This window comes from Atractosteus spatula, chromosome 8 (genome assembly GCF_055471065.1).
Source record: "Atractosteus spatula isolate fAtrSpa1 chromosome 8, fAtrSpa1.hap1, whole genome shotgun sequence".
NCBI classification, from domain to species: Eukaryota; Metazoa; Chordata; class Actinopteri; order Semionotiformes; family Lepisosteidae; genus Atractosteus; species Atractosteus spatula.
In genome coordinates, this window is record NC_142713.1 from 28,199,282 (window position 1) to 28,226,805 (window position 27,524).

The 27,524-nt window shown below is 41.7% G+C and overlaps 1 protein-coding gene across 3 annotated transcripts in view; it reads right to left on the reverse strand.

Annotated features, from left to right (window-relative positions):
- Positions 1–20,894, reverse strand: part of rab3ip (RAB3A interacting protein (rabin3)) — a 39,969-nt gene extending 19,075 nt beyond the window's left edge. For 2 of the 3 annotated variants that reach the window (XM_088922809.1, XM_088922806.1), the window contains exon 1: positions 20,715–20,894. The gene's annotated coding sequence lies outside the window, so the exon portion shown is untranslated. The remainder of the gene's footprint in view (positions 1–20,714) is intronic. The other variant, XM_088922808.1, reaches the window with a different exon arrangement.
- Positions 20,895–27,524: the final 6,630 nt, after the last annotated feature.

Here is a 27,524-nt window from a genome sequence, read left to right on the forward strand (position 1 = left end):
GTAATCAAGATGAACAATTAGTGACTGCTGGAGAAAAATGTACAGTAGCAGAGTCTAGACAAACATGCTAGGGGGATCTAGTCAACAGTAATGAGAAATTAAGATGGAATAATGAATTTTAAAACACAAAAAAAGACTTGTAGACCACCTGTGATATTTGCATTGGTGGAAAAACATTTTTGCTCCTTAAATTTCATGGTAAGGGTACCTACACCACTTCCACAGAAACACAGTTTGAGACTGAGGACCCGTGGGAGTAAAAGGATTTTTTTACCTCTCTGCTTGTTTCTGAGAAATCAAACTACAAATCCGCATACATCTACATGACTATCAAAAGGCTTCTAAAAACTTAATCTCAAATCCGTAGTTGTCAAACAAACAGCAACGTGACCTTTAAGCAAAGAATGTTACATCCAAATAAATTCAAATTCAAAAAGACAGCTGTTCTAATCTGCTCCATTGTTCGGCGCTTAGCGTGTAATGCATTCCGTAATCAGCCAGTTGATTGCTGAAATAATTAAAGAACTGCTTTGTAAGATGTTTGTCTAGATGAAGAGTCATGAAGCACTGCTGTTGAGCTGTTTAAACTACCATCAAGAGTCTCACAGTTTACGAGCACACAACCATATTCATATTCCAAAGGTTAAATGGAAGAGCGTGAGAGAATCATTAAACAACAACAACAGGAAGAACCTGGAAACCTGTCGTTTCCGCTGGAGTAAGAAATCTCTGTAAACAAAAGGAAATAACACAAGTAGCATTACCAAGAGCTAACCACACCCTCAGTTACACCCCCCGAAAAAACAATAGTTTTGAGATGTTGTAGACAGATGTTGTAGACATTAAAATGTCTCCCTCAGAGCACAAAAATTGAAAGTTATCCAATAAAGTGCTCACCAGCAGCCACAGAGGCAATCAGGTGCATATAATTAAAATCAATTGCGACAGCTGTTTCAATTAATTATTTCTAGTAATGGGTACAGAAAAGGTTAAATGTTCCAGGAGGCATAGTAATTTGAATTATTACCTTTTAAATGTGAACACTTCCTAGATTTGTAACCTTAAACCTCTGACTCCCCATTGGATAAATGTCAAATTCAACCTTTCATCCTTCTTGGAGTGTAATATACTGCAGTTCTTATCTTACCCTTCACGTTAATAAGTAATTTACAGGATTAAACTCGCTTCTGTCTTATGACATTTCTTATGTTAAAGATCTACCACTTTCTCTAAATTTAACATTTAACTGAAGCACTGTTATTCTAAGAATATTTACCTGCCACATGTTTATTTTATGTTTATTGCACAGCGTGAAGTGTGTTTTGACACTCTAATGAAGACCTTTTGGTCGCAAAATGTTCAGGTCTCATCTTACAAGAACACACTAAATCAAAGACATTCGTTGGTCTCTACTAAGGTAAAACCGAGTGTGGCTTGCTTTCTTTTGCTTATCTGGAGCTATGACCCAGTGACCTGCATTGTCCTGTGTGAATAGACATTATTTGAACATCCCTCAGCGCAACATGGGAGGACATGGGTATTTACCAGGCCTTTCTTCTCTCTGTGCGAGTGGTATAATCACATCGCGCAGAGCCATTCAGCCTGCCGGGGCATTGAGGCCTTCTGCAGGGCACAGTCCCAGCACATCAGGCTGGGCTCCATAGAAACAGAACTCCCGCAAGTCTCCGCCTCCCCACCCCAGGCTCCGGTCATGGGTCTCCAACTGGCCTTCACAGTGGCCTTGAAGCGAGGGGAAGTCTCTTCTTTCTCGCTGCCTGTTGTTTAAGCAAGGTCTGCTCATGGTTTTTTAGACGCGACCTATTTCATTATTCATTTGCTAAGCAGTTTCCCTTAATATAACGAGAATACTTTGGCATTACAACGAGGCTGAACATGAACATACAACTGCACTGTGCAAACCCTGAATACCTGCTTTATACCAACAAATTCAACAGAACAATTCAATCATATCTGAGCATAACTGGCAGATTTAATAAATCACCAATTCTTACACTTGTTGTTGTTTACAGAGTTTAACGGCTTTGCTTTGACTGGTTTCTTCGCTGTATGTCTAATGCAAGAGCTTTTCAGCATCCAGATACTTACAGTACAGTAGGTTTAGCAGAGCGCTGGGGAGAAAGAGCCTATACAACCGGAGGCAAGGCGATGAGACTAATTAAAGATCACAGCTGTACATGGAGCACTGCGATCAATTCAATTCCTCTGCTGCAGGCCCTTTGTCTTTTCATCTCCACAGATTTGCAGACCAGAGAAGCCTACCATGAGGCAGCAGCTGTGTGTTCATCACCCATGACAAGAGGGTACCGTTGCCAACCCACACCACTAAATGCAAAGCAGAACTGCAGTCGGACACATAGTTCAGAACAGAAGAGGAGCGATTTGAAACCTACCTACTGGTTTTAAAAGCAGTGCATGCAAAATATGTGTATACAATATGTAGGCTCCTCAAATCCAGTCCTTAAGGGCAAAGGTCAATCAATCCTCAACAATGAGATTCTTGCACATGAAACCATTTTAATATATCAGTTTGGATATTCGGAAGATATTCACAGGATCCCGACATTTGCTAAAGAGAAGCTGCTTCTACAGCACGGACAGACTTCATCACTGTAAGAGGGATACCGACAGGCAGCACCTGAGACAATCTCTGCTGCCATCATCCTAGAGTTTCCGCCTCTAGACTACTTTTCTGAATGTGATGGTCTACCTTGCCACCTGAAATAATCAGCCACTTCTCGGATGTGAATCTGAAGACGTCAGCAGGGCACAGTCTGAACTAACTTGAACGTTAAAAGTCAAATGCCATGATGCACCAAGCCACAGCTAGAAGGATTTCAGTGTTCTTACAGACATTCATGCCATCAAACCATCTGTGGTGTATGGCCTGCCTGGAAGCCAGCAGAGATTTCCAGAACCTGTACACTTTGCACACAGTTGATCACATTACAAATTAATCTCTACTCAATAACATCATATCTTCAACGTTCTAGATGGTTTATCGCTTATTAAACCTGAAAAGAATATTCCACCATCGCTATTTGCACGCGTGTGCCAGTCTTTTAATAATTATGTCTGAATGTTTGTAAAACCTGTAAATTTGCCAAGTTAAAAAAAACAATCGCGTACCCATCACCATTAGATCAAATTCAGGCCAACCAAAATAAATTTGGTTCAGCTCGAATTTCAAACACGGAGAGCGTGTGCAGATCTACAATATTACCCACAGATGAGTTCACAGCAGAAATGATTCGCCATGACAAAACTACTCAAGTTTTACACTGAAACCTTTAATAATAAATAACAACCCTGAGGCTGCAGGCCTGCCAGGGGACACTTTTCTTCCCCTGGTTAAAAACCTCTGGATGCTGCAGCCGGTTTCCTCCCAGACTGAGAGCCCAACTGGCAGCATTACGACACCTCATTCGTCCCCAGCCTGGCACTGCGGGCGCCGCATCTCCGCTTCAGGGTGGAGGGGAAAGTGCCTGGCATCCGTGTCCCTTTCAGTTAATTCAACAGCAGGCTGCTCGTGCAGTTACATGGTTGCAAATCAAAATGCTGAATGAAGAATGCTGTTCTTTTTGCTGTGCACAAGAACGGCATTCTTCTTCTTCCTGCCCGCAGTACAGCGCGCTTTCTTTTACGTTATGAAGCTAAACAGCAGTGCTCTGTGGCTATTGTGTGAGAAAGAGGAGAAGGAGGGCTTGTTTAAAAGTGCAGTGAAAAATTATCAACAGAGATAATCGGCATTACAGTACTGACCACATCTATCACTCCCCACTGAGACGGGCCTTCTGGTAGAAACAGGCACACTGCGCTGTTGGAAGAGAAGGGTTTTTTTTTCTGTGCTGCAAACACAGAGCTGGAGCCACCTGTCATGTGAAAATGTCAAACTCTGCCAGGCAGCTAGACCGTCTGCGGAATACTAAAAGCTTGGCAATATTTACTTAAAACGCAGAGAATTCAGAAGGGTACGCTCTCGATAAGAGGAATGATAATGGATGGTCAAGAACACTGCGACTGTTAAAAACAGAAGGACAAGTACTGTATTTAAGTATAAACTGTATAAGAATTTGGGGAGTTTCATTAAGCTCGTCTCCCCTGTTGAGAGGGAACTGGCACATAATCCCTGTGCACAGCGACACCGTTTCAATTTTAAAGCGGCACACAGAATTGTGCGCTTTGCACTTTCCAGTGCCAAGAGTGATAACCATTCCCCACGCACGCCTTCCTTCCTCCAAATCCAAACTGACGAACTCCAGGTCCTCTACCCTTTAACCAGCCGCCAGCTCCTCGGAGAGGAAGGACACTGAATGGAAGGCTCTATCCAACGACAAGCCCGCAGGCCCTTACAGAACTGCGGGGCCTAGTCCAAGTGATTTAACTGAAGACGTGTTGCATTCTCTTTCGAGTCAAATGTTCAGAGAAAACAAAAACGCCTAACTGGTTTTAGGAAAAATGTCGCACTTCCAACCCACTTTGAAATAAGGTTTGTTGACACATTGGTGGTGGTGGAGGTGAGTCCCTATTACCTGTAAAGCGCTTTCAGTGGAGTGTCCAGAAAAGTGCTATATAAGTGTAGGCAATTATTATTACCATTATTGAAAGCATCTTAAATTACTGTTACTAAACTAAAGGATCAGACATCAGTCCTACAAATTGTACAGGATGGGGGGAAATAATGGACAAAAGTAGCACAATATTTAGAGTAAATCAGATCAGCCTGAATGCCCTCTTCAAACACAGGGCACTGAAGAAGGAATCAGTATTGCTGAGTGCGTGTCTCAACCCTTCCATTGCAAATTTACCCTACTCCCGTCTGGGAAATGCCTCTGTGCCTTTAGGTGCAACAGTAAACACTTAGTCCCCGGTGCAATTTCACAACTATTTGACATGCACTGAAATGTTGTTCTTCCCACAATCTGGTTGGTGATGGTTATTTTTGTTGTCCTTTTATGCTGGGCACAAAACAAATTTCCCCTAGAGGTTCATAAGCCTGAATCAAATTGAAAAATATGTCTCTTACACTAAGATCACATTCTTGCACACAGCTGTTAGGACAACGTGCACAACCCTATGAAAAACAGAATTATAGCAATAACTCTTTCCACACTACAGCTGTGGCACGCCTTAAAGACCATTATTAAGGTTTCAATGAATTGCTGATTAAGCTTTTACTAACAACTTAAATAGCTAAAAAAACATTTTACTGTTCAAAGATGACCTCTTTTGCTCTCAAACTCACAACCATGATGAAAAAGGCAATTATTTTTTCTGCAAAGCTTTTTCAAATCCACACATTCTGCAGTGGTTGTGTACACTTTATGAGGCGTTACTGTATGTTTCAGAAAAGTCCTATCCGATACATTAAAACCACCGTAGAAGTGTGCTGTAAAAATTGGACACGCACTGTCTCTCCCCACTGCACTCAATCTTGCCTATCGAACATTTCTTCAGCACTTCCAGTAAGCCTTCCACATTGCTCTTTTCTTCTCTGCACCTACAGTACTGAAACACAGCTGCCCGTTACCTTGGAAACCAGCCGTGTTTCAGACAAGTCTCCACCCCCGTGGAAACCTTAAACTGCAACAGGACGACAAGGGGAGAACGATCTCTTTACAAGTCTGGACCCAGGGGACCCGGACCATGAGGCTCATCTGTCCCGTCACCCGTATCGATATCTTCTCACTGCGCCGAGAGACCGGGATCACGAACTGACGCAGGTGAGCAGAGACTCCCGTAGGCCGAGAACCTCTGCTCATACCACTCTCCCTCTTGACATCTCCCTTCTGCTCATTTCCCCACAAGTTAATTTTGCGGCATCAGTCGTTGAAAGCTGGTGGCAAAGCTGTGGTGGCAGCCCAGAGGCCATGATTCGGAACATATACTGTCTAGCAGGCAAAAATGTTTTTTTAGTTACACGCACCACACATTTCATCAGTAACAAGGACCAGGAAAAGGGTCTGATTAAAACTAAAAAACAGATCCTATTGGATCAGATAGCAGTAATATCCCTTGTTTTGATGTACAAATCATATTCTAACATCACATCTAATTTAAAAGAGGTGCTAAAGACATTTGTGACTTGCGTATATAAAGAATTTTTCCACTTCTCCATTTCTCAGGGTACTCAACCTTTATCCCAAAGCACTCTGACTTTTTTTGTCTTTTAAACCACTTGTAAATGGTGGACTTCAAGGAATCGCTGTCATGAAACTGTACATCTTGCAAGGTAAGATCACTTTATTGGCCATATACAATTTCTTGCATTAGGAGTTTGTCTTTTTGCATGCCCCAGCTTGCCCTCCATGAGACACACAGACAGGGAGAGAGAAGCTAGGGGTCAGAGCGCAGGGTCAGCCATTTATACTGCACCCCTGTAGCAGCTGGGGTTAAGGGCCTTGCTCAGGGGCCCCACAGAGTAGGATTCCTCTGCCGGCCGCAGGATTTGAGCCAGTAACCTTCCAGCCACAGGCGCAGATCGTTAGCCACAGAGCCACCGCACCGCCCTCACTATAATAAATGTCAAAATTAATAATGGCCATGCAAGCCTTTAGGCTTATTGCTCCCACATTAATGAATGAAGACATTGTCAAGCTGCAGCAGAACATCATGTGACAATTTCATAGATGGCTTACAAAGCCGAAGCAGCAAGTCTGCATAATATTAACCAGTGACTGAACCGTGGTGGGGCATGTAATCAATTATCCATACATGTTTTGAACCCCAGATGCTGGCTATAATCTTGCCATCTTAGAATGCCGTGTGGAACTTCCTCAGGGGAGGAAACGTGATGCTTTTCCACAGCTCTGACGCAACCTTGGGCCCAGAATCGCAGTAACAAACCCGAATCTCACAACCAGTCCTCGGAAATGCCACTGGGTGGGTGCTGATGGGCTCCAGCAGCTCCTCACTAAACTCCACTCTCTGGTAGCGATCTTGCGAGCCCAGGTTTTGGGACACTCACCCTGGAGAACCCTTTGACAAGCCAGGATACACACAGAGAATGGTTTCAATGCCTCCACACAGAAACGCCTAACTCTTCTGCAAGTTCGGCAGCCTTGATTCCGCTATCATTCACTAGCATGCCTTCCGAAACGGGAAAGGTTCAAGGACTTGCAGTCACGGGTCGTCTTGACTAGGAGCTGCTGTTAACTCACATTGTGCCACTATGGGACAATGGAACAAAGCAACTGCTTGTCCGTGGATCTGCTTTGTAGCGCAGGCTTCCTTGCACAGAAATCTAATGTTCACATTGCTCAAACTCTGGAAAACCCAGAATTACATGACCCTGGAAAGACCACATTAGCAATCCCCTGCTCAGGATATGGACATGAAACTAAGCATGAAATGTAAATGAACTGTTTATTCAGCTTTCAATAACGAGCTCTTACCACAGTCTAAGCAAAAGCTGCACAATTTTCCTCAACTCCATTGTGTATATTCCTGGAACTAAAGCCATTTTATATGCAGAATAATCATCTACTTGGTAATTTATCTTAAAACAAATCTGGATTAAATTCGCAATATTTTCTTTTCATACCACCCATAAGGAATCGCCTCCCAATAACCAGATTTACTTATTGCTTTATATCTTTAGATCAGCATTGGATACGAGGAAAGAGAGAACCATAAACAAGCATTCCTCCAAAACTTGCACCCTTCAAAGGTCATCCACCACTTCAAGCAGCTTGTCCCATTGAAACCCCAAGAGAGTCAGCATCAACGATGGGCTCTTACACCCACCTACAGTGGTGTGAAAAAGTAAGTACACCCCTTGAAAAGGTTTGTCTTTCTTTACATTTTTGGACAAAAGGATATTTGATCATCATTTCAACAGTACTGATAGGTAAAGGTGATGTTATTTTAAAAAATAAATCACATTTTGCACTCATTTGTACTATTTAAATAAACAGAAATGCAATTTCCTTGTGTGGAAAAAGTTAGTACACCCCTACCTTTATCATTGCATCAAATGCCTAAAATTACAATAAGGTGCACTACAACAGGTGCAAATGATTAGAACATCACTAGAGTAACTTGGAGGGCACTGCCTTATATAAACACATCAGAAACCGGTGGTCTGGTTTGGTCTTAGCAATTGAGGTGTGTGGCTAGATCATGCCAAGATCCAAAGAGCTCTCTGAGGCCCTCTGAAGAAAGACTGTTAATGCCTGCGAGTCTGGGAAGGGTTTTAAAGCCATTTCCAAGCAATTTGTTGTCATTCACTCCACTGTCCAAAAGATCATCTACAAATGGAGAAAATGTCAAACCACTGGCAATCTATCTAGGCCAAGTTGTCCCACCAAATTCAGCCCAAGAGCTGCAGGAAGTCTCCAAGAACCCCAGGATAACATCAAGGGATTGACAGGCAAGTCTTGCCTCAGTCAATGTCAAAGTGCATGAGCCAACCATCCAAAAGAGACTGCACACCTTTTCCCTACATGCGAGGTCAGGAAAGAAGAAGCCTCTGCTCTCAAAAATGAATATAGATGCATGACTGAAGTTTGCTAGACACCTAGGTGAAGATCAGGACTATTGGAACAATGTGCTCTGGATGAGACAAAGGTAGAGCTGTTTGGCCACAATGTCAGACGTCATGTTTGGCGAAAACCAAAAGCTGCCTTTGACCAAAAGAACTGTAAAGCATGGTGGTGGAAGCATTATGGTTTGGGGCTGCTCTTCTGCCTCAGGGCCTGGCCAGCTTGGCATCATAGAGTCAACCATGAATTTCACATTGTACCAGAGAGTACTTGAGGAGAATGTGAGGCCATCTGTCAAAAAGCTGAAGCTGAATCGTGAGTTCATCTGTTTTCTGTCACCACACATCAAACCTATCAGTGATCATTCAGTGACCTGCTCACAGGGCCAGAAGTCAGTTTTCATGGAGGGCACCCCTGTAATTGTGAATACTGACCCCCAAGCCACAAACTGTAGCCCTGAGTCAGTCTGTTATCTGATTACACATGCAACTTTGGATGGTCTATCACTACATCTGGCGTGAAGAACCCCTGTGGACTCCTATGAAGTACCCTACGTGGTCCTAGGTGGCCCCCTTCCAGAGAAGCCTGTGTAGTCATGAAATAAGTTCAGCTCACAGAGGTTATATTCTCATAGTCACTTCAGTTCCTCTTCCTCTCATATGGATCAACTCATCACTCTTTAATATAATCACCAGGAGGGCTAGAACATTTGTCATAAGGAATCCAAAACTCTCCATTCAAAAAACACATTCTTCCATTTCCTACTCTGGAACACCCTCATACATAACTTGGTTTAACCTCAGATGGTCAGGTTTCCCCTTTAACTGGAAGATGCATGTTCCTGGTCTCCTCAGAGATATTCTAGTGTGCCACTTGGCTTAGGCTTTTTATGCCCACATTTCCAACTGATCTTTACTTAACATCTCCACACAAACTCTGAAGCTTTAAAACTGATTTCCGGAAATTGTACCTAAGCAAATGAGCTACAGTATAATATACTCTGGATCCAATTTTCATCAATTATGACAAAGCCTTAAAGAAAACCCTTCCACATTTTTCTTTAACATTCTCAATCCTTCAAACCTTTACTGGTCTGAGACCTCAAGGCAGAACAGCAAAAGAGTCAAATATCTACTCCTGTGCTATCTGGCTCAGACCCCAAGTCCCTGTCGCCTACTGTACACCAATAGTTACTTCTGTGGAATGTCCTCCTGTGGGAATCACTAATCAGGCAATTCAGACAAAGCCTAAGTGTGCAACCTCCCATTACCTCCCCTCTCCTACAGTAGTTCACTATGAGTAAAACTGGAGTGAAAATTAGATAAGCAGGCTTGACAGACCACCAGGCTGGCGGGACGGCTCTATAGGGGAACTACAGCAATGCGAAGTAATATGTTATTCTACCAGACCAAAACAAGGTGCCTGTAGGGTCCAGGCAACCATTACTGCAATAATTAAATTTAAACAGCGGGTTTATAGCAATGTTATGAGATTCGGAAGAATAAGTGGTGTTATGTCACTACAAATGAAATAAAAGGAAGTTTCAAGTGAATCAAACGTTTTAATAAAATTGCAATATATGCTTAAGCTCAACATGTTGACCCTTAGGTTGTTCAGAGCATTGACGTTTATGCTCATGAGAGACTCCAGTCTGCTCAGGGTATAAAGAAATAAAGGGAACATTTGTCCCACTATTTCCTTTTTGTTTTTTCCGGTGACACATATCTTAATTTCCATTAGCTCTCTAAATGAGGAACAACGGGTCTCTTAAGAAAGCTATTACAGGTAGTTCTTGATTTACACGACAGATGGGTCCCAGGAATATGCTGCATAACTCAGAAACATGTATATTAACATCTCCCATAAGAATGTGTGTAAAGAGGAGGGGCTGCATTCTGAGTCCATGCCTAGCCAGAGGGCCTGATGTTGGATGCATATCAGCAAATACTGTTACAGCGTTAGTACTTACTATGCATGGAATAATTACTGAAATATGATACTTCACTATACATCTCTGTTCCAGTCACTGGACTGCCTTAAGGTCTGGTAAAGTACAATAAGACCTTGTAAAAACAACAGTAACTGATCTGCTCCTAACAAAGTTATCAAGAGAAAGAGTGATCATCTTTAAAGAACAGGACATAAACTACATGAGCATGAAAGGAACCAAACTGTCATGTACCACACAAGACCACACTTGGGCAGACCCAACACTAAGGTGCGGTCTTTTTGGGGCCAAATCCCCAAAAATCAACACACACAATTGCACACAACTCACAGAAATATTTATATACTGCAGTTGTATGAAAAGTCAGTTTTAAAAGAGTTGTTATTTTTATCCCAATTGTGTAAAAATGTAAATGGAAGGTTTTTAACTGGATATTAATTCTTGACTGGTTTTGTTTAATCTTTTTATTAAATTGTGACATTAGCCATTGTGTTCTATGGGCGCTTTAAAAAATGACCTTAAATAACATTTTAATTACAAACTCTTCTTTAATTTTGTTAAGATTTTCACATTGTAGCATACTTGGAACGGCTTTGATTTTACAAGACATATTGTAAATATAGGGTACAGACCAAAACAAAGACATTTCATTGATTTCTTTAGTGACACTTCATTTCTTTACTGAAAAACTATGTTGGCTGGAATAACACAGAGACAAAGATCACCCACCGTACAGTGTATACAGGCTCATCATCCCTGTTGCTGGCAAAATGAGAACTAACCTTGCCTAAATTAAGAAGTGGCAGATATTTTTAAGAAACCAAAAACCCACCAACTAAGACCCTCTAGTAAAACTACCTGCACCTGAATGAATCAATCTACTTTTATGCAGCATTTTAAATGCTAAATGTTTATCAAGAACATGAACATTACTATGGCTTGAAACACTGAGAGGCGTCTAATTAGGAAAATTAGGTTTGAGAATGAAGTGATCCGTTAAATGTTAAAATTCTCTAATAATGGGAATGCAAAATAGCAGCATATTTCCTCTGTGAAGTCAGACAAAAGGAAGCCTAGGTGATTGCAACATCGGCTGCTCTCACGGCTTCATGATTTCATATTGATTTTACTTCCTCACATCTTGGTGTGCTTCACTTAGGGTCACAGTGTACAGAGGATTACCTGAATTCTAAGAGAAATACGAGACCCGTACATTCATTTGTGGCTCGTGTCCGCTGAACAGAAGAAAGGTTACAAGCCGAGAAGAGGTCACCCATCCCGTTTACCTTGGTCGGTTGCTTGTAGCCAATGGATCTGAGGATCTCCTCCAGACATTTCTTGAAAGAAATATAGTAGAGGCTTCGACACCATAACTTGGTAACTTGTTCCATACTTCCACATGGCTTCGTATAAAAACAAAGGAATGTTGGGGAACAGGGGCTTTTTAAAGAATCTTCTCTTGAAATCTGAGGCTTTTTAACCCATCAGTGCAGGACATTCCTCTAAGCCTAGGGAGGTACCCTGTTGCTCTTCTCTGGACTGAAATATCTATTCTCTAATGCAGTGACCAAAAATGTACACCAAGTTGTAAATGAAGCCTTTCTAGTGCATTGTACAATTTTAACATAGCATTCATCAATTTGAATTCACTGTTTACTATTTACTTTTATAGTTTTTACACGTATTATGAGATGTAAATGATGCACCCACAATCATTTGCAAACATAGCTTTCACAAGCTCAATGGTTATTGTCTTATATTTATACTTTGCCCCTCAATACTTCTTTGTAAATATTGTACTGTATATGTGGATGCAAACAAGTGTACCTGTAAACAAGTATTTGCTTAAAATGTATTAATAAGCACTTCAGAATTATGTATTTTTTTAGATCGCTAGCAAATCAGTTCAGATTTAATACATTATAGATCTGCAATAGGTTTAGCAAGGTACGTGGATTATACTGTACTTAAAACAGTTGTACTTGCACTACTTAATGTCATATTTTGTACTTTTAAAGCTGGCAGCAAACCAAATTACTTTATTTTGTACTGAATTACGTGACACTTTTTGAACGAAACTCCAAAGAGAACATAATTATGATGAACTGTTTGATACACTTCTGCACAAAGAGAAAATAATATTTCCAGTATGGATTTCACTTCAAAAGCTTGCTTCCCTTCTGTGACAATTTAACGGTTTATACATTTTGATGCTGATGACAGAAGATTAATGGCGTGCATCTGTGAGGGAGGACTTCTTCATGTTGGCATTAACATAGACGTTTAATTAAAGTGGATTATTGACCTGAATAGGCAACGTCTTTCAAGCTGGAGGCAAAAGGCTTTCAGAAAGAATATTAATCTGGACTCGGCTGAATAGGCACTTCTGACTTCTTACAGTAGATTTGCCCTTGGATCCAAATCCTCAAACTGATTCCAGTTCTAATATGACCATGAGATTAACACTAAAGACATCTGTATGCTGTACCAAAAACTGCTTAGCAAGAAGATGCCATGGAAACAACCATATCCAGTACTTCTAAACCTTCTCCTTTAATATGCATTATTTCATTATTCAGTTATTGAAGTGATGGGCAGATATTGCAATCTAGCCATACACTAGAACTGCTTTAACAGGAGTTTTACTGAGGTGACATCCAACCACGAGCTGCCTCAAGAGGATCATGAAACAGACAACATAAGAATATTTTTAATTACATAAGGAGAAGTCCATTTCCACCACACATCTTTGCATTCCCCCCTTTTGACAGATGTGTCTCGTGTTTTCTCCTGGTGCCAAGTAGCTCACTTTTGTCCAAGCGTCTTGTTATTGAATGAAATCCTTAAAGTGTCACATTTTACTCTCCAAGGTGGTTTAAAATAAAGGGTTAAAAAGGAAAATGGTCTCAAGGCTCGGCAGCCATTTCACTCCTTAACTCCGCATTTCACACAACCTCCTGTCGTGCCTACAGTCAAAGTGATAATTAAGCTTCTAAAATCATCTACATGGTTAAGTGTACCCGATCATACCCAGGAGCTCCTAAAGAGACAGAACCCTGACAAAGACAAATTCCTAATGCAAGAAACTGCATATGGCTAATAAAGTGATCTTATTTCTGCTCCTCAAGTTCTGTTTTCAAGGAAAAAAGATGATCAGTAACAAAACAGCTACAATTATTTCATTTGGTATTATGCAAAGTAAAAGAATTGAGTGATTTACCATTATTCTGATTGATATCTTACTTGGTGTCGAGAGACAATCACTGTGAAGAATGAAGTCAATGCAAAAATAACTGAACTGCTTTAAAGAGATGGCCCATCATATATTATGCAGTATATGCAACTGAAGCTAGAAAGGTTTAGCTTTTAAGAGCTGCAGTGATACATTTCAGTCTTCTGGACTGTTAACGTGCAGATTTGCCGAGTTGCAAACGCTCCCTTATCTCATAAGATTCCAAGTGTTTCAGAAGCATCCTCACATCTGTGCACCTGCCTCACTCCGCCGCACACAGTGGAGAGCAGAGCCCGGGCAGCCAGCCACACGCACACAGCCAGGAAAGCAGAGCCAGGCAAGCAGAGCAGATGGCCTGTGCTGCAGATCAGTGAAGGCCAGGAGCTCACAAGCTAGCAGGCTTTCCACAGAAACACATGCCATTGTAGGAAATGGAGCTAGAAAGAATATTACAGTATTTTATAAAGCAGGAACAGCTTGGAGAGTGATAACTTATGCAACAGCTAAGAAAGAAGAAACAGATTTCGGGCCAAGACTCAGAAAATAAAAACAAAGCAATATTCAGTACGTGTACTCCTCAGAAGGCTTTAATTCCAGTTTTCCGAAAAACACAAAACTAGAAGCTTCTGTATTAAAATTCACTGTTCTCACGACATGCTCAGGTGCTCTAGAAAATCCTAAAAGTGTCAACTCTGCACAGGTGAGGCGTGAAGCGATATAACCTGCAGGAACAATTTTAAGACGAGGTGTGGAGATCCAGAGGAGACATCCGAGTATGTTAAAGAGCTGCGTGTTCAGGGTTGACCTGTGAAATATAATTTCACACATCATGATAAAGGTCTTTAAAAACAGGACCCACTGACTCATGGATTGGACTGACACTTGGCAAATGAAATCCAACACCGATAGGTGCAAAGTAATCCCCACTGGTTGTAGGGACACACACTATGCATACTGCAAGGGTGTTTCTGATCAGGAAGTTACACATGAAAGGAATCTGGTTGTCAATATACATTGTTCTATGTTCTCATCAAGACAATAAGGGGAAGCAATGAAAAAGCAAACAGAAAAAGCTATATATAGCAGCATCTGTGGATTCAATCCAGGAAAGTTATGGGTTACAGATAAAATCTCATCTACAATATTGTGTTCAGTTTTGGCCACCATATCACAAAAGAGATTATTATAGCCAGAGTTCAAAGCACAAAAACAGAAGTGATTCCTAGTCTCAGGGAACTTTTGTATGCAGACAGGTTGAGGAATATAGATCTCTTCAGTCTAGAACAGAGGAGATTGAGAAGAGACTCGATCCAGTGGACTGTTTCACACTCAGTAGTAAAGCAAGGACATAGGGTCACAAGTGGAAAATTAAGAGGACTTCAGTTAGGGAAGAGAAGAGGAGAACACTTCTTTATGCAAATAGTACCTGGAAAGGGGTTTCCAGCCAGCATGGTTGGAAATGTGGTTGAAGCCCACATTTTGGGTACTTTAAGAAACAACTGGATATTTTAAATTTGTTTAGATACTAAACTACCAAAGCAGGAAGATGGGACAAATGGCCCCCTCTCATTTACCATTTGTTTTTACGTCTGCTGTTTAACCAAACCTTCACTTCGGTGCTTGAAGTAGGCAAAATACTAGAAAAGTATAATACTTTTGGTATTATATATTTGAGAGAAACAAGCTAGATAATAACTGAATAGCCCTGTCTTTGGCAATGGAGTACAAAGACAGACATTTGTCGTTAGAGAAAAAAAAACTGACTCCCATACTCAGACAAGGCTCAGAATTAGTCTCGGGAAGGTCAAAATGATTGGACAGTAAATGTAAAGACAATCTTGGACAGAAAGTCTTATGAACTGCCCAGCTTTTCTTTCATTGACAATTAAAGGCGCCTCCATGGGCCCAAATGTTCAGTTTTTTCCATCTTACTTTTCAACGTGAAATTCTTCTTTCTCCTTTGCAGTGTGCACACCAACACAGCTCCCCAGTGCAAACTTCACCTCCACACACTCAAGACACAAATGTGACAGTACCACACGCTGGAAACATTTTCTAGCCTGGGTTTATCACTGGCACAGTCCACATAGTTGAATATGTGCAGTGAGCTTCACATTGTAACATAAGAAAGGATATCCCTGTCCAAAACAACTTCACATTGGGTACATATGCTACCACCCATATCTCCATACACAGTTTTTCCAACACTTCTCTAAATCTGGCTAAGACAGTAATCTGTCAGCCTATCTTCTGCTCATGTTGTGGTATTAGCTAAAAAGGAAGCTACTGTATATGCAGACTCTAAGCAGCAAGGTCAAAGTTCACAACCAACCCACCAATCACAAGTTCCAAAAACAAGGTGTAATGTCTGAATGCCATTGGGCTGGCATCAAAACGACAGGTGGGTCTTTTTTTTTGTTCAGTCCAGGCCCCAAAAAAGGCAGCTGAAAACAAACTGCCAGTTAAGGGAACACAAACTTTTGCACTTGTGCAACACTTTCTAAATGAACCACAAATAGTCTTAAATAATCAGAAAAAGATAATTAAAACAGCAATCTCCAGGTTTGATATGAATTTACTTTATCTGTTGCTGAAAAATCAGTGAATAGTCAAAAGTGTGTGTGTATTAACTCCTTAAAGTATTTGAAAGAATTCACAGAACACACTGGAGACAACGTTGTTACTTACTGTACATTCATTTCTAGGGCTTTGGAAGGTACTAGACTAAACCAAAATCTGACCTGCAAGGTACTGCCATTCATCCTAAGCACAAAGTGAGGCCAAGACGCACATTACTAGACTGAGACAGTCACTTCAGTGGAGAGCTGCCTCTTGGCACTGCCTCTTTCTCCTACCACAAAGCACTAATCTGGGATCATTCCCTTGAAAGAGCCATTAAATGGCAAACACACTGTAAATCTGTTCAGCATTTTTAATTTCTCCACTGGTAGAGAATCCTGGTTCCCACAACCGGGACTCTCTACCAGTGCTAAGTGACTAGTTAACGGGGTAAGGTCACATTCATCTTTGAAGGCTGAACTTGAAGGATACACTTGTTACTGGGGTTTTATTATTAAACTGCTTTTGTTAAGGAAATTGTTCAAGCCTACAACGTGGTTAAACAATCTGTTCCCTTCAGTTGATTTACAGGACAAACACGAAAACAGCTTAAAAGTCACTGGAGTGAGATTGTCTGCCTGACAGTATGACCTCGCCTGTAAGGGTGTGTATTTAACGTCAATAAATAAGGTCGTCAAGGAGTCGAAAGCAGCCAGCAGCCGGCTAGCTCTGCTTCACCGGCTGCGTCACAGAGCTCGAGTGGAACACAAGTCAAAAACTAGTGACTGAGACCCAACAAGTACAGTTTTTATGTAAAAACTAGGACTTTAGGGGAAGTCGCAGAATATTCCAAAGGAAAGGTAAATTATTCTGGCAACCCCATTCCTGATACTGCGGTTCGGGTTTCAAAAAACACAAGCAATCAGCATCTGTAAAGAAGCAAAAACGAACGGAACGTTGTCTTCCTACGCACTGGAAATCAAGCTTTGCTGCTCTCTTGTTTCACTGAGTCCACATTGACCAAGAAAGGAGGAATTAACACATTTCTTGGTCTCTTCTCTTACGCACAGAAACAGGCTCTCAATCCAAAGCAAGATACTACCCGTTACAAATACATTTTCACACAACCCCCCCACAAATACTAAACGAAAGCTACGGCCTCCAGTCTATTGGAGTATCTCGGTAGCGATGTCACACACAGCGCACCTCCATGAAGCTCACGATACCAGTACGCCCTCAATAAACACACAGGGCGTGTACGTTTGACACAACAGAGCTGTGACGGGCAGGAAGGGGGATCACACTCACTGGGAGAAATCGTTGAGCTGAAGTCTACCAAACAGACAGGACCAAACAATCAAGAGGAAAACAATACAGGTAAAAACAAAGCCGACTTGTTGTACCAGCGCGTGTACAGTGTACGCAAAAGGCAGGTGACAGCTCATCCAGGAGAGACATGTTTACTGCCCTTTGCTAGCACACATGCGATGATATAGTGCACCCTGCCTCACGTGCGCCAGAGAAAGAGAAACATTCGGGGGCCCAGTTCTTAAAGGGACTGGGAGTTATCCGACACCCCCTCCCCCCACAACCCACAACCCCAGCTTCATAATTACAATAGGAATTTGCAGACTGCATAAATCTTGAAGGCAAAAAAAACTTAAATCTTCTGAAGAAAAGGCGCATAAATCAAAAACAGAGGCTGCCGAAAGCATCAGCCTGTCAATTATTCATTTTCTGAGAGAAACCATTTACCGCCGTTCGTCTTCTCTCGCACTGCCGCTATAATGGGCCCTTGACTTCACCCACCCTTTCAGCAGCTCCCCGACCCCCCGCCTCCCCCGCCTCTGCGTTACCTAATTGCCTCCAGCTGGAAGAGGTGCTGCTTCCTTACTTATTCAGACCACAGGGGCACCATGAATTATAAATGAGGGCCGCAAACGCACCGTACGACAGGTCACATTTGTCAGGATACAGACGTCAGCTAATGAAATTAAAAAAGATCAGTTTCTCCTGTTAGCTTTGCTAGGGCATGATTAATTATGAAGATGTGGTCTTAAAGTCTCCTCCCCCCCCACCCCCCAACACGTTTCGGAAAGCTTCGGCTTTCATATAAAGAAATTGCAGGACTTGTAAAATGACTTAGTAGTCTAATTTAATAAGAAGAAACAACGCTGGGCATTTAGCAGGAGATGCCCTGGGAGATAAAGTACGTCATCAAAAGTTCAGCAGACCATTAAACCTGCGATACTTAAACCCATGTGGAGGAGCAAGAACAGCTTAGCTGGAAGACCATAGCTGGGGCTTCCTGACTGTATTCTCAGGGAGGCTTTAAATGATGAGCATTTTCTAAAATTAACAGTAAAGTCCTGAATAGGACAAGCACCTTTCCCTGAAATCGCAAAAATGCTGCCAAGCATTCTGTTTCACCTGGTGCATTTGCCAAAGCTGAGAACAAAATTCTTGTACAGACCACACTATTCCCTTCAGACACACTCACAAATGGGCAGAAAAAAAAATATGGACAAGAAGGATATCCCTTTATAGTTCAGATATTTGAACGACGGTATTTTTCCCATAAACAACTATGAAGAGAATTACAAGACCGGCACTACACATATACACCGGAGAAATTCAATATTTTGGGCACGGTGTTTTACACAGTACAGTTCTGCGTTGTAATGTGCCTCTCAGGAGTGTCCTATTGTGACTAAAATAAACAAAGTGTCAGCACAGCCCCTGCCTCTGTTGGTTTAACTGCACATTTCCTCCAGTTGCATTGTCAAAAAACGAACCACGCTCATATTTCAGGGCTTTGTATCCAGTGTTACATTATAAACGGGCCTCACTCTTTTTATCCTGTCACTAGCTTGTCGTTGCTAGTGAAAAAAAGGAAAAATGCAAAAACCTGATGCTTTCTGAATGCCTGTTTTGTTGGCTATTTATGCTCCAACTCTTTCCGCAATTAACTGCGGTTTAGACGCTTGTGCAATATGCCTAATATTTAACGTTATGACTAAAATATTAAGAAGAATTAAGATAAACTCAAATGTATCGATGCGAAATTCCGTCAGCAAAAAAAAATCAACATAAAATCAACATGACATACCGTTACTGAAAGGATTTTAATATGCACAAAGCGTTTTCGTCACAAATTTTGTTTGATTTGACTAGGCTACCTCACTAGTTCTGTCGGCATATTATGTCCACTAAAGCACGTCAATCACAGACATCTCATGCAGGATTAGTAATCGTTTGGTTTCAACAAACTAGGGCAACAGGAATGTGAATGTACTCAATATTGCACCTAAAATAGTCAAATTGCCTTCGAATATGAAACAAATTTAATAGTGTATTTTGGCTCAACACACCCAGATTATTTTTAGCGACAGTAGTTTAAGCACAAAATACGAAATTGCGTCCCCGTGTCTAACCAATTATTTTTGGACCTCCTGTCTTGTCGCACGTGTCTACCTATACAGTACAGGCGTGACAGAAAAACCACGATTCCTTTCGCATAAAATAAAGCTTTTCAATCTCAGACCAAACTATGAGGAATACAGGACGGAAATTAAGACTCAAACAAAAACGGTTGTTAAACTATGGATTTGAAAAAATAGACAAGATAATCCAATGCTCTTACTCGATTATGCACATATTAAACGTCAACAGCAAGTTTTATTTTTAATGTACGGAGCGGAGTTTTTCGACGCGAGACATTCCCCATTTTTTCCCATAATCAGGGATTTTTGTTTTGTCAACTGACACATTACTGTTGCCCTGGTATTAAAAACTGCAGGACCGAAAATAAAAAAGGCAAAAAAAAACAGCCTTGCCCCTTTTCGTTGTTACAAAGGAGATCAACAGCATGCACAATCAAATTTCGTGCCTTTGGCTGTTATTGGGGTTTTTTTTTGTCTGTTTTTGATTGAAACCAACAATGCATCCTGCGGCCCTTTTTCTAAAATCCCACTAAAGGGAAATAATCCTCTTACAAAGCATTATGTATCAGTTCGTTTCATGTCTAGGTAGGATGTCCACCGAGACCGGCTGGTGTGAAGGCTGAAATCTTCACCCCTAATTACATCATTTTGCAGGGACCCGCTAGAAAACTAAATCCCGAAAAAAAATAGTAATTTGCGACGTTTAATGGGGGGCCGTGGAATACCTTGAGGCTAAATCAAAAAAGCGTTTTCAGAGGTTGATTCGCTTCGGAATCCACACAGTCCTGGCGTTAATCGTCTACTACGAATCTCGAAATGCGACAAAAAAAAACTACGAACGCGTAAAAGTCCAGAAACATAACATGCAATGTGGTTTCGGCGATATTTCTCCCCTTTATTTTAAAAACACACTGGCTGTAAACATTTGATTGCTAGAGTATCGCACAGCACAACACCAGGCGAAGCTCGCTACCTGCACAACTGTGCCAGGATCGGATCAAGATAAGTCAGTTATTTCAGTAGCTACCTACCTATGGCTTAGGAAAGCGAATGAAGAAAATTCCCTGCAGGCCAGGAAAAATGTCGACTTCAAAGAGACGGGTAACTTCTCTGAGACAAGGATGGCGAAAGACAGACAGCTCACAGCCAGATCAGCTCCAGTCACACCTGCTCCCTCTTCTGCGTGTGAACACGACTGCAAACCGCGCATGCGCGCCCCGGCGGCCGCCCTGTGTTTACACAGGCGTAGCTACCCGGTCACAACCGTAATACAAATGGTACACACGCATCTGTGATTTGATGGTGGAAATTTCAAACTCCTGTACGTCCAGTAATAACATATCAACACATGAACCCCGTATGTGGATTAATGTGATAAGTGGATGCATGGACTGGGGCAAAAAAGAAAAACAAATATCCTTCGCATCTGAATTGACGTACGGTTGCGGAAACGGCCATTTTTCATTCATGAATGAAAACATTCTTCTAAAAGCGCTTACCCTCCGGGTTCTCTTGCAAAATAATACAATTACATTGTTGAGGAAATTATATTTCTATTTTGTTTCATAATAACCCTTATTGATGCGTTGCACACCCAGAATCGTGATTTCTGCTGCATGTCGATCAGAAACCCGATTTAAACTAATCCAAGAAATTCCTTTATTTAACCAGATAAATCAGTTGAGAATCAACCTTTGTTTAAAGTGGCGACCTGGCCAAGAGACGCACACCATTACTGTACAGAAGACAAAGCAAAAGAAAAGAAAAAGCTCTAAAATGAAAATTGCGTTAGCAGGACGTTGTAACGTTATCAAGAGTGACTTTTGTTTTAGCCAAAAGAAAAGGGCGTGATTTGTTCAAGAATATTAATACACTACTTATAATGTCCTGAAAGTACAGTATAACTCCCCTACCACAATCTGTCACGTCCAGTATACCCAGAGGGCGCTCTACTTCTGTCCTGTTCCTAGTTCCCTGTGATTATTCATGTCTTTCCCGTGTGTTGTTGTTGTGTAGCCTATTTACTTCCTGTGTCTGCTCTACTCCTTGCTCAGCATTGAGGGTATGGATGTCCAGAGACCCGCCTGGCACCAGGTCGCTCCTGTCTGTGGCCTGAGGGCGTAGGTTTCTTTCCGATATCATCTGACCCCCTGAGCCTGGGCTAACCCCTGTGTTGCCCCTTTCACCACTACGCTCTCCTTGTAATTCCACGGCTTGCCCTTCCGACATCTGTGACATATTACCATGCATAGGGAGAGATAATCTAGCAAAACGTTCTGCATCATTAACCTTGGCCTTTTTTAAATCAAGGACTGCTGCTGTCTTATAACACGAAAATACACAGAACCAGAATACTGACTGACACAGGCCCCAAAATCAACAATTCAGTCTCACAAAACTTCCAAACTCCACCATATGTAGCTGGTCAGAAGTGAATCAGAATATTCTAGTCAGCCCCCCCACCTCAGAGCTCTTCACTACAGCCAGCCAGAGGTGACACAGCCAAGGTGTGACAGGCCAGCCTCCAGACTGAAGGACCCGTCATGTACTGTCAGCTGAGCCAAATGGAAACCCAAACACTTGCTTTAACATTTCAACTGCCTCGAGCAGAACAAACAAGCACTCTCCCGCAAACAGTACAGAAGTTTTGACAGACTGATCTGCTGTCCACTAAAGGTAATGTCTGGGTTCAACTATTGTTTTTAGAAATAGCCCAAAACAGAAAAATAAATATTTTGGGTAAGAGAACAAAAACTAAAAATAATTTTCAAAATGTATTGTAGTTTCATTCATATTTGATCACTTCAGCACCGATCATCCTGTTCAGCAGCTCATCCTGTGAAGTCCTGCAGAACGAGTTCATGCTCGTGTGTGTTAAGTGCCAGTCAGTCACTCCGGCACAATGGTGGAACTCAGAGCGCTGAGTTGTGTTTTCACACTGGTCATCGCCCCTGACCTACGGCAGTCACACATGGAGTAAGGCCTGGTTTAGCTCTTAGCTAGCGGGGCTGTATTACGAACATACAGTACTTGTCTTACACAATGTCCACAAAAGACAGGAGATTCCAGATGAAAGGGGTGGGAGATACGATAGCACCTGGAATACCTTCCCAAAAGCAACAGAACTGAAAATCAAACAACCATCAAAATAGTGAAGAGACCACACAGGGCAAAGGGCTGCAAATATCCCAGGCAATTTGAATATAGATTTGTATACAGAAGATGTTTGTTTTTGAAAGCAGGAGTCAATTCTAAAATAATAGGTTTGACATATTAATATTCTAAAGCTACCCCTTAATCTGGCTAACTAAAACTGGGGCTGGATCACAATAGAACACATTTCTGAGCACAGAAGCAATGGGAGATGAAAATGAAGGCTGGGGAAAAAAATAATTGCCTGGATCCACATCATATGTACTGAAATAATTGTACTGAAAATAGTAACACACAAGCCCGCTGTCACAGGCCACTCAGTTGTGATAGCTAACCAGAATCCATTCAAAATGTAATATATATTTATTGTGGACCATCAAAATAATTGGAAATGTCACAACTGAATTTAAAAAAAATACTTACTTCTTTCCCTTTTCAAGGAAAAGCATTTCCTATTTTTGTTAATACAGATACACAAGGAAACCCTGAGTCAACACATGCATTTATAAAACACAAGGTTAATAACAATAAACAGCGCCTCTGTCTCACAGTCACATAGTGATAGCATAGCTTTACAGTGTTTTCTGCCAAAAAAGCAACAACAGTTATAGTTTTACATTTTAATTTTGAGAAAAAACTTTGCCTTCCATACAATTCCATAACAGTTTTATGAAAATGATAAGCTTGCCTGGAAATTATATATTAGGAAAAGACATTAATAATCCAATAAATAATTTTTCAAAATCATGCAATCACATTAAAAATAATTGGATTGAAGCATATTGTCCCAGGGCGTTAGTCAGATCACTCTTCGAATGCAGTTAAGGTTTTCAATGAGGCATTGTAACCAACAACGGCTCTTTTAACAGCTTGTTCTGACCCAGTAAGAAATAAACAAATGGTAAGTTCAGAAACTGCTGTTAAAATAGCATCCAGCTTTCATAATAAAGTTTTCCTCTAAGCTTGCATCCATACATGTCTGTCAGCTGTTTAAAAAAATAAAAGTTTATATTAAGCAGTTTACACTACTTGTGTTGAACTCTGATAACTTTAAGCAGAAGACTATAAAAGGAAATGGGGCCTTATAAACTAAAAGGCAAAGAATTAAAGATGCTACATCTGAAAAATGTTCAAAAAGTCCAAGAGGTTACTCAGAAACTGTATACTGTCTTCACAATGTCATGTTAAGTTTTGGTTTATTTTCAACAAAATTATGCCTTTTCTTTAGCAAGCTTAATTATTATACAATATATTCAGGGTTAAAGTGGGATGACTTACAAATGTGCAGCACATGACGTCCTGTGCATGCTGATTTTTTGTTGTGTGACTAAAGTATGTAATATCCAAATGCCTCAACTCAACAGTTCCCAACTCTAGTATTTGTTCATCAGACATCAGACAGCAAAATGCAGAACTACAAGATGGCAGGTATATTGAAAATGAAGGTGTCTGTTGAGTCGCACTATTTGCGATCAGTACCAATTTTTGAGTTTCAGAACTGCCTTCATTCACTTACTGTATATTGCCTGATTGGGACCAAACGAGTTTCTGCAGATGGAAAAAAAGCTCATTCCAGGAACTGTCTGATACAGTGACATTCTCACCCTTGTCTATCAGAAATTGATCACCTTCAAAGGGCTGTTTAGTGAGAAATAATAGTAAGTGAGTTGAAAAGATACTGTTTACATTTATTATCACACAACAGGAGGGCAAAACTGGAGGACAAAAGCTGGCAGGACATTTAGCCATCTTAGTCTGCACACACGAAGTAGAACGTACCTGGGTTTGTCAGGCACCGAGTCTGTTAGGAGATTATGACAGGCCTCTGGACATTGGAAAGAAAACCACAGCGGAAAGAAAAACACCCTGGAGGGAGATTTTATGCTAGCAACGGTCTTCACCACACACAAACACTCACGCTTAAACATAAACTCGTGAGAAGGGGACTTTCTGCTCTTCCCCTAATTAATCAACAATACTCCATGTCTGAATAGATTTCGAAACCACAGAGGCCCAAACGACCTCTAGTGGCAGGTCAGCTGAAACTACTAGGCTAATTACTGCTGGCCTGCCCCACGTCGTCGAAATAGTTATTTTGCTTATAGAAATTCGTAACTGCAAAGTTAATACAGTCAATATAATACATTGTTTATTTTTGGGTAATCCCATGCATAGGTTGGATCATAATAGAACAAAAAATGTCAACTCAGTGATGGAATCGCAGTCTATCACAGGGCAGACACTCAGACCAGGCCCAGTTTTCCCAGGAGATAATTAACCTACCAGTAGGTCTTTGGACAGTGGGAAGAAACCAGAGCACCCAGACGAAACCCACTCAGACACAGGGAGAATGTACCAACTCCACACAGATAGCAACCCAGGAATTGAACCCAGGGCCCCAGTGCTGTGAGGTGGCAATGCTAACCACTGTGCCACCATTTATTATTGCTTGAGCCAATAACTGTGTGAAGTCTGCGACCCATTGAACTCAAAACGCCTTGTATAAGCATGTGTGTTGCTACACTTTTTGCTTAAGATTAAGGTGTATCCCTCTTAGGGATAAGAGAAAAACATGATGAAGTGCCTGAATGCCTCAGCAGCTTTGCTGCAGACATGAGGTGAAGGCAAACATGGTGCTCATCAAAGGACCACAGCCCTAGTCTGTTGGCGGGGCAGTCCTCTAGGATTGCTCAAACATCTGCCCCATCCCTCAGGAACACAGAGGGCCTGAACTGATTCCCCATCTATAGGGAATCTATAAGGAGGCTGGCAAGACATGGACCATGACCAGTCCTAAGGGTGGACCACTCTTTACTTGGGAGATGAAAGTCGAGCGGTTGTTGGGTAGGACATGTGATGAGGTGCTTGTTTCTCAAGTCTGGTGATTCCCTGTCTTGAGCCCAGCTGGAGTCTTGTTAGGGAAGGGTTTTCCTAATTGACTTTCTTGAAGGCAGATGCGTCTTTGATTGATCAAATATGTCCTGGTGTAGGAGCAGGTGAGAAACGTTTTGGATCTTTTGGAGCATTGTGAGGGATTGTTGCGAGTCATCAGATGTGTGGAGGAGTGATGTTTGCAAGGACAGGGAGTCAGGGAAGTGGAGTGGAGTGTAGAGCTCCAGTCGTGATGCACAGGGTTGCATTCAGCTGGGTGTCTACTCTGTGAGTCTATTGTTTATCTTGACCAGACAGGGACACAGCATTCTGCAGCTGAGACAGTGCAAGAGCTGAGGTCCAGAGGATGATCGTGGCAGTGCCCTAGGCTGTACCAGCAAGTGTGGAGATAAGCATCCTGTCTATGGTTGCTCCAAGGTATGTTGGAGTAGGATGCTGCTGCAATTTCTGATTGTTCATATGAAAGTTGAGCTTTTCTGTATCTTTTGCATCATGGCTATAATAATAATAATTGCGTACACTTATATAGTGCTTTTCTGGATACTCCACTCCAAGCGCTTTACAGGTAATGGGGACTCCCCTCCACCAATGTGCAGCACCCACCAGGATGATGCGACAGCAGCCATAGTGCACCAGTATGATCACCACACATCAACTATCAGTAGGGAGGAGAAGAGAGTGATGAAGCCAATTCATAGATGGGGATTATTAGGAGGCCATGAGTGATAAAGGCCAATGGGAAATTTAGCCAGGACGCCGGGGTTACACCCCTACTCTTTTCGAGAAACGCTCTGGGATTTTTAATGACCAGAGAGAGTCAAGAACTCAGTTTTACATCTCATCCGAAGGAAGGCACCTTTGTTTTTACAGTATAGTGGCCTGCCACTATACTGGGACATTAGGACTCACACATACTGCAGGGAGCCCCCTTCGGGCCCCACTAACACGACTTCCAGCAGCAACTTTAGTTTTTCCCGGGATGTCTCTCATCCAGGTACTGATGAGACTGACACCTGCTGAGCTTCAGTGGGCTGCCAGCTGTGAAGTGCAGGGTGATATGGCTACTGTATAGTGTTTATTTATTTTACTGGGAAAGAAGCTTTGAGATATACACTCCAGTTCAGAGGGGTCCTGGCACGACGAGGCAGCAAAAACAATGTAGAATGTGTTAAAACAAATCTATTCTCATCCATCTCAGGTAAAATACACCAGCAAAGCTCAGTTGTGAATCAATGGTGTCCTGAAATAAGACACATTAAGCAGAGGAATGTCCTTATCAACAAACTGCAGATGCAGGAGTGGTGCAGTGACCCAGAAAATCCACTATAACATTCTGTGGGTTCCGTCACTTCGAAGCACGTCTCACAGGCTTCCAGGTGGACAGGGATAAGGAACAAAATTAAAACCCCAAGCCTGATGGTGCATTTGTACAGGAACAGCTGATAAGGTTTTTCTTGTCAACGGTGGATTATATTCCCATAATAGATGGTTGACGGAAGTAAACGTGAAACCTTAAATAAACGATGCCCACCGAGTGCCCATCCGCCTGTACTGTATGAGCAGGCGCTTACTCAATTAACAAGCATAAAGGCGCTGTCAATTAAATTTATGGACCTGATATTGGGAGCACAGTAGTCTATACTGTACCTCCGTGGTGTATCCAACAGCTCGCCGTAGTAACAGCCTGTCCAGACTGGTAAAACAGTTGCAACGATAAATATAGCAAGAGCAACATCAGCAAATAATTGTGTTTGTTTCAAGGCATTGGCTATCTCCACTTACGCGGTCGGTTGGCA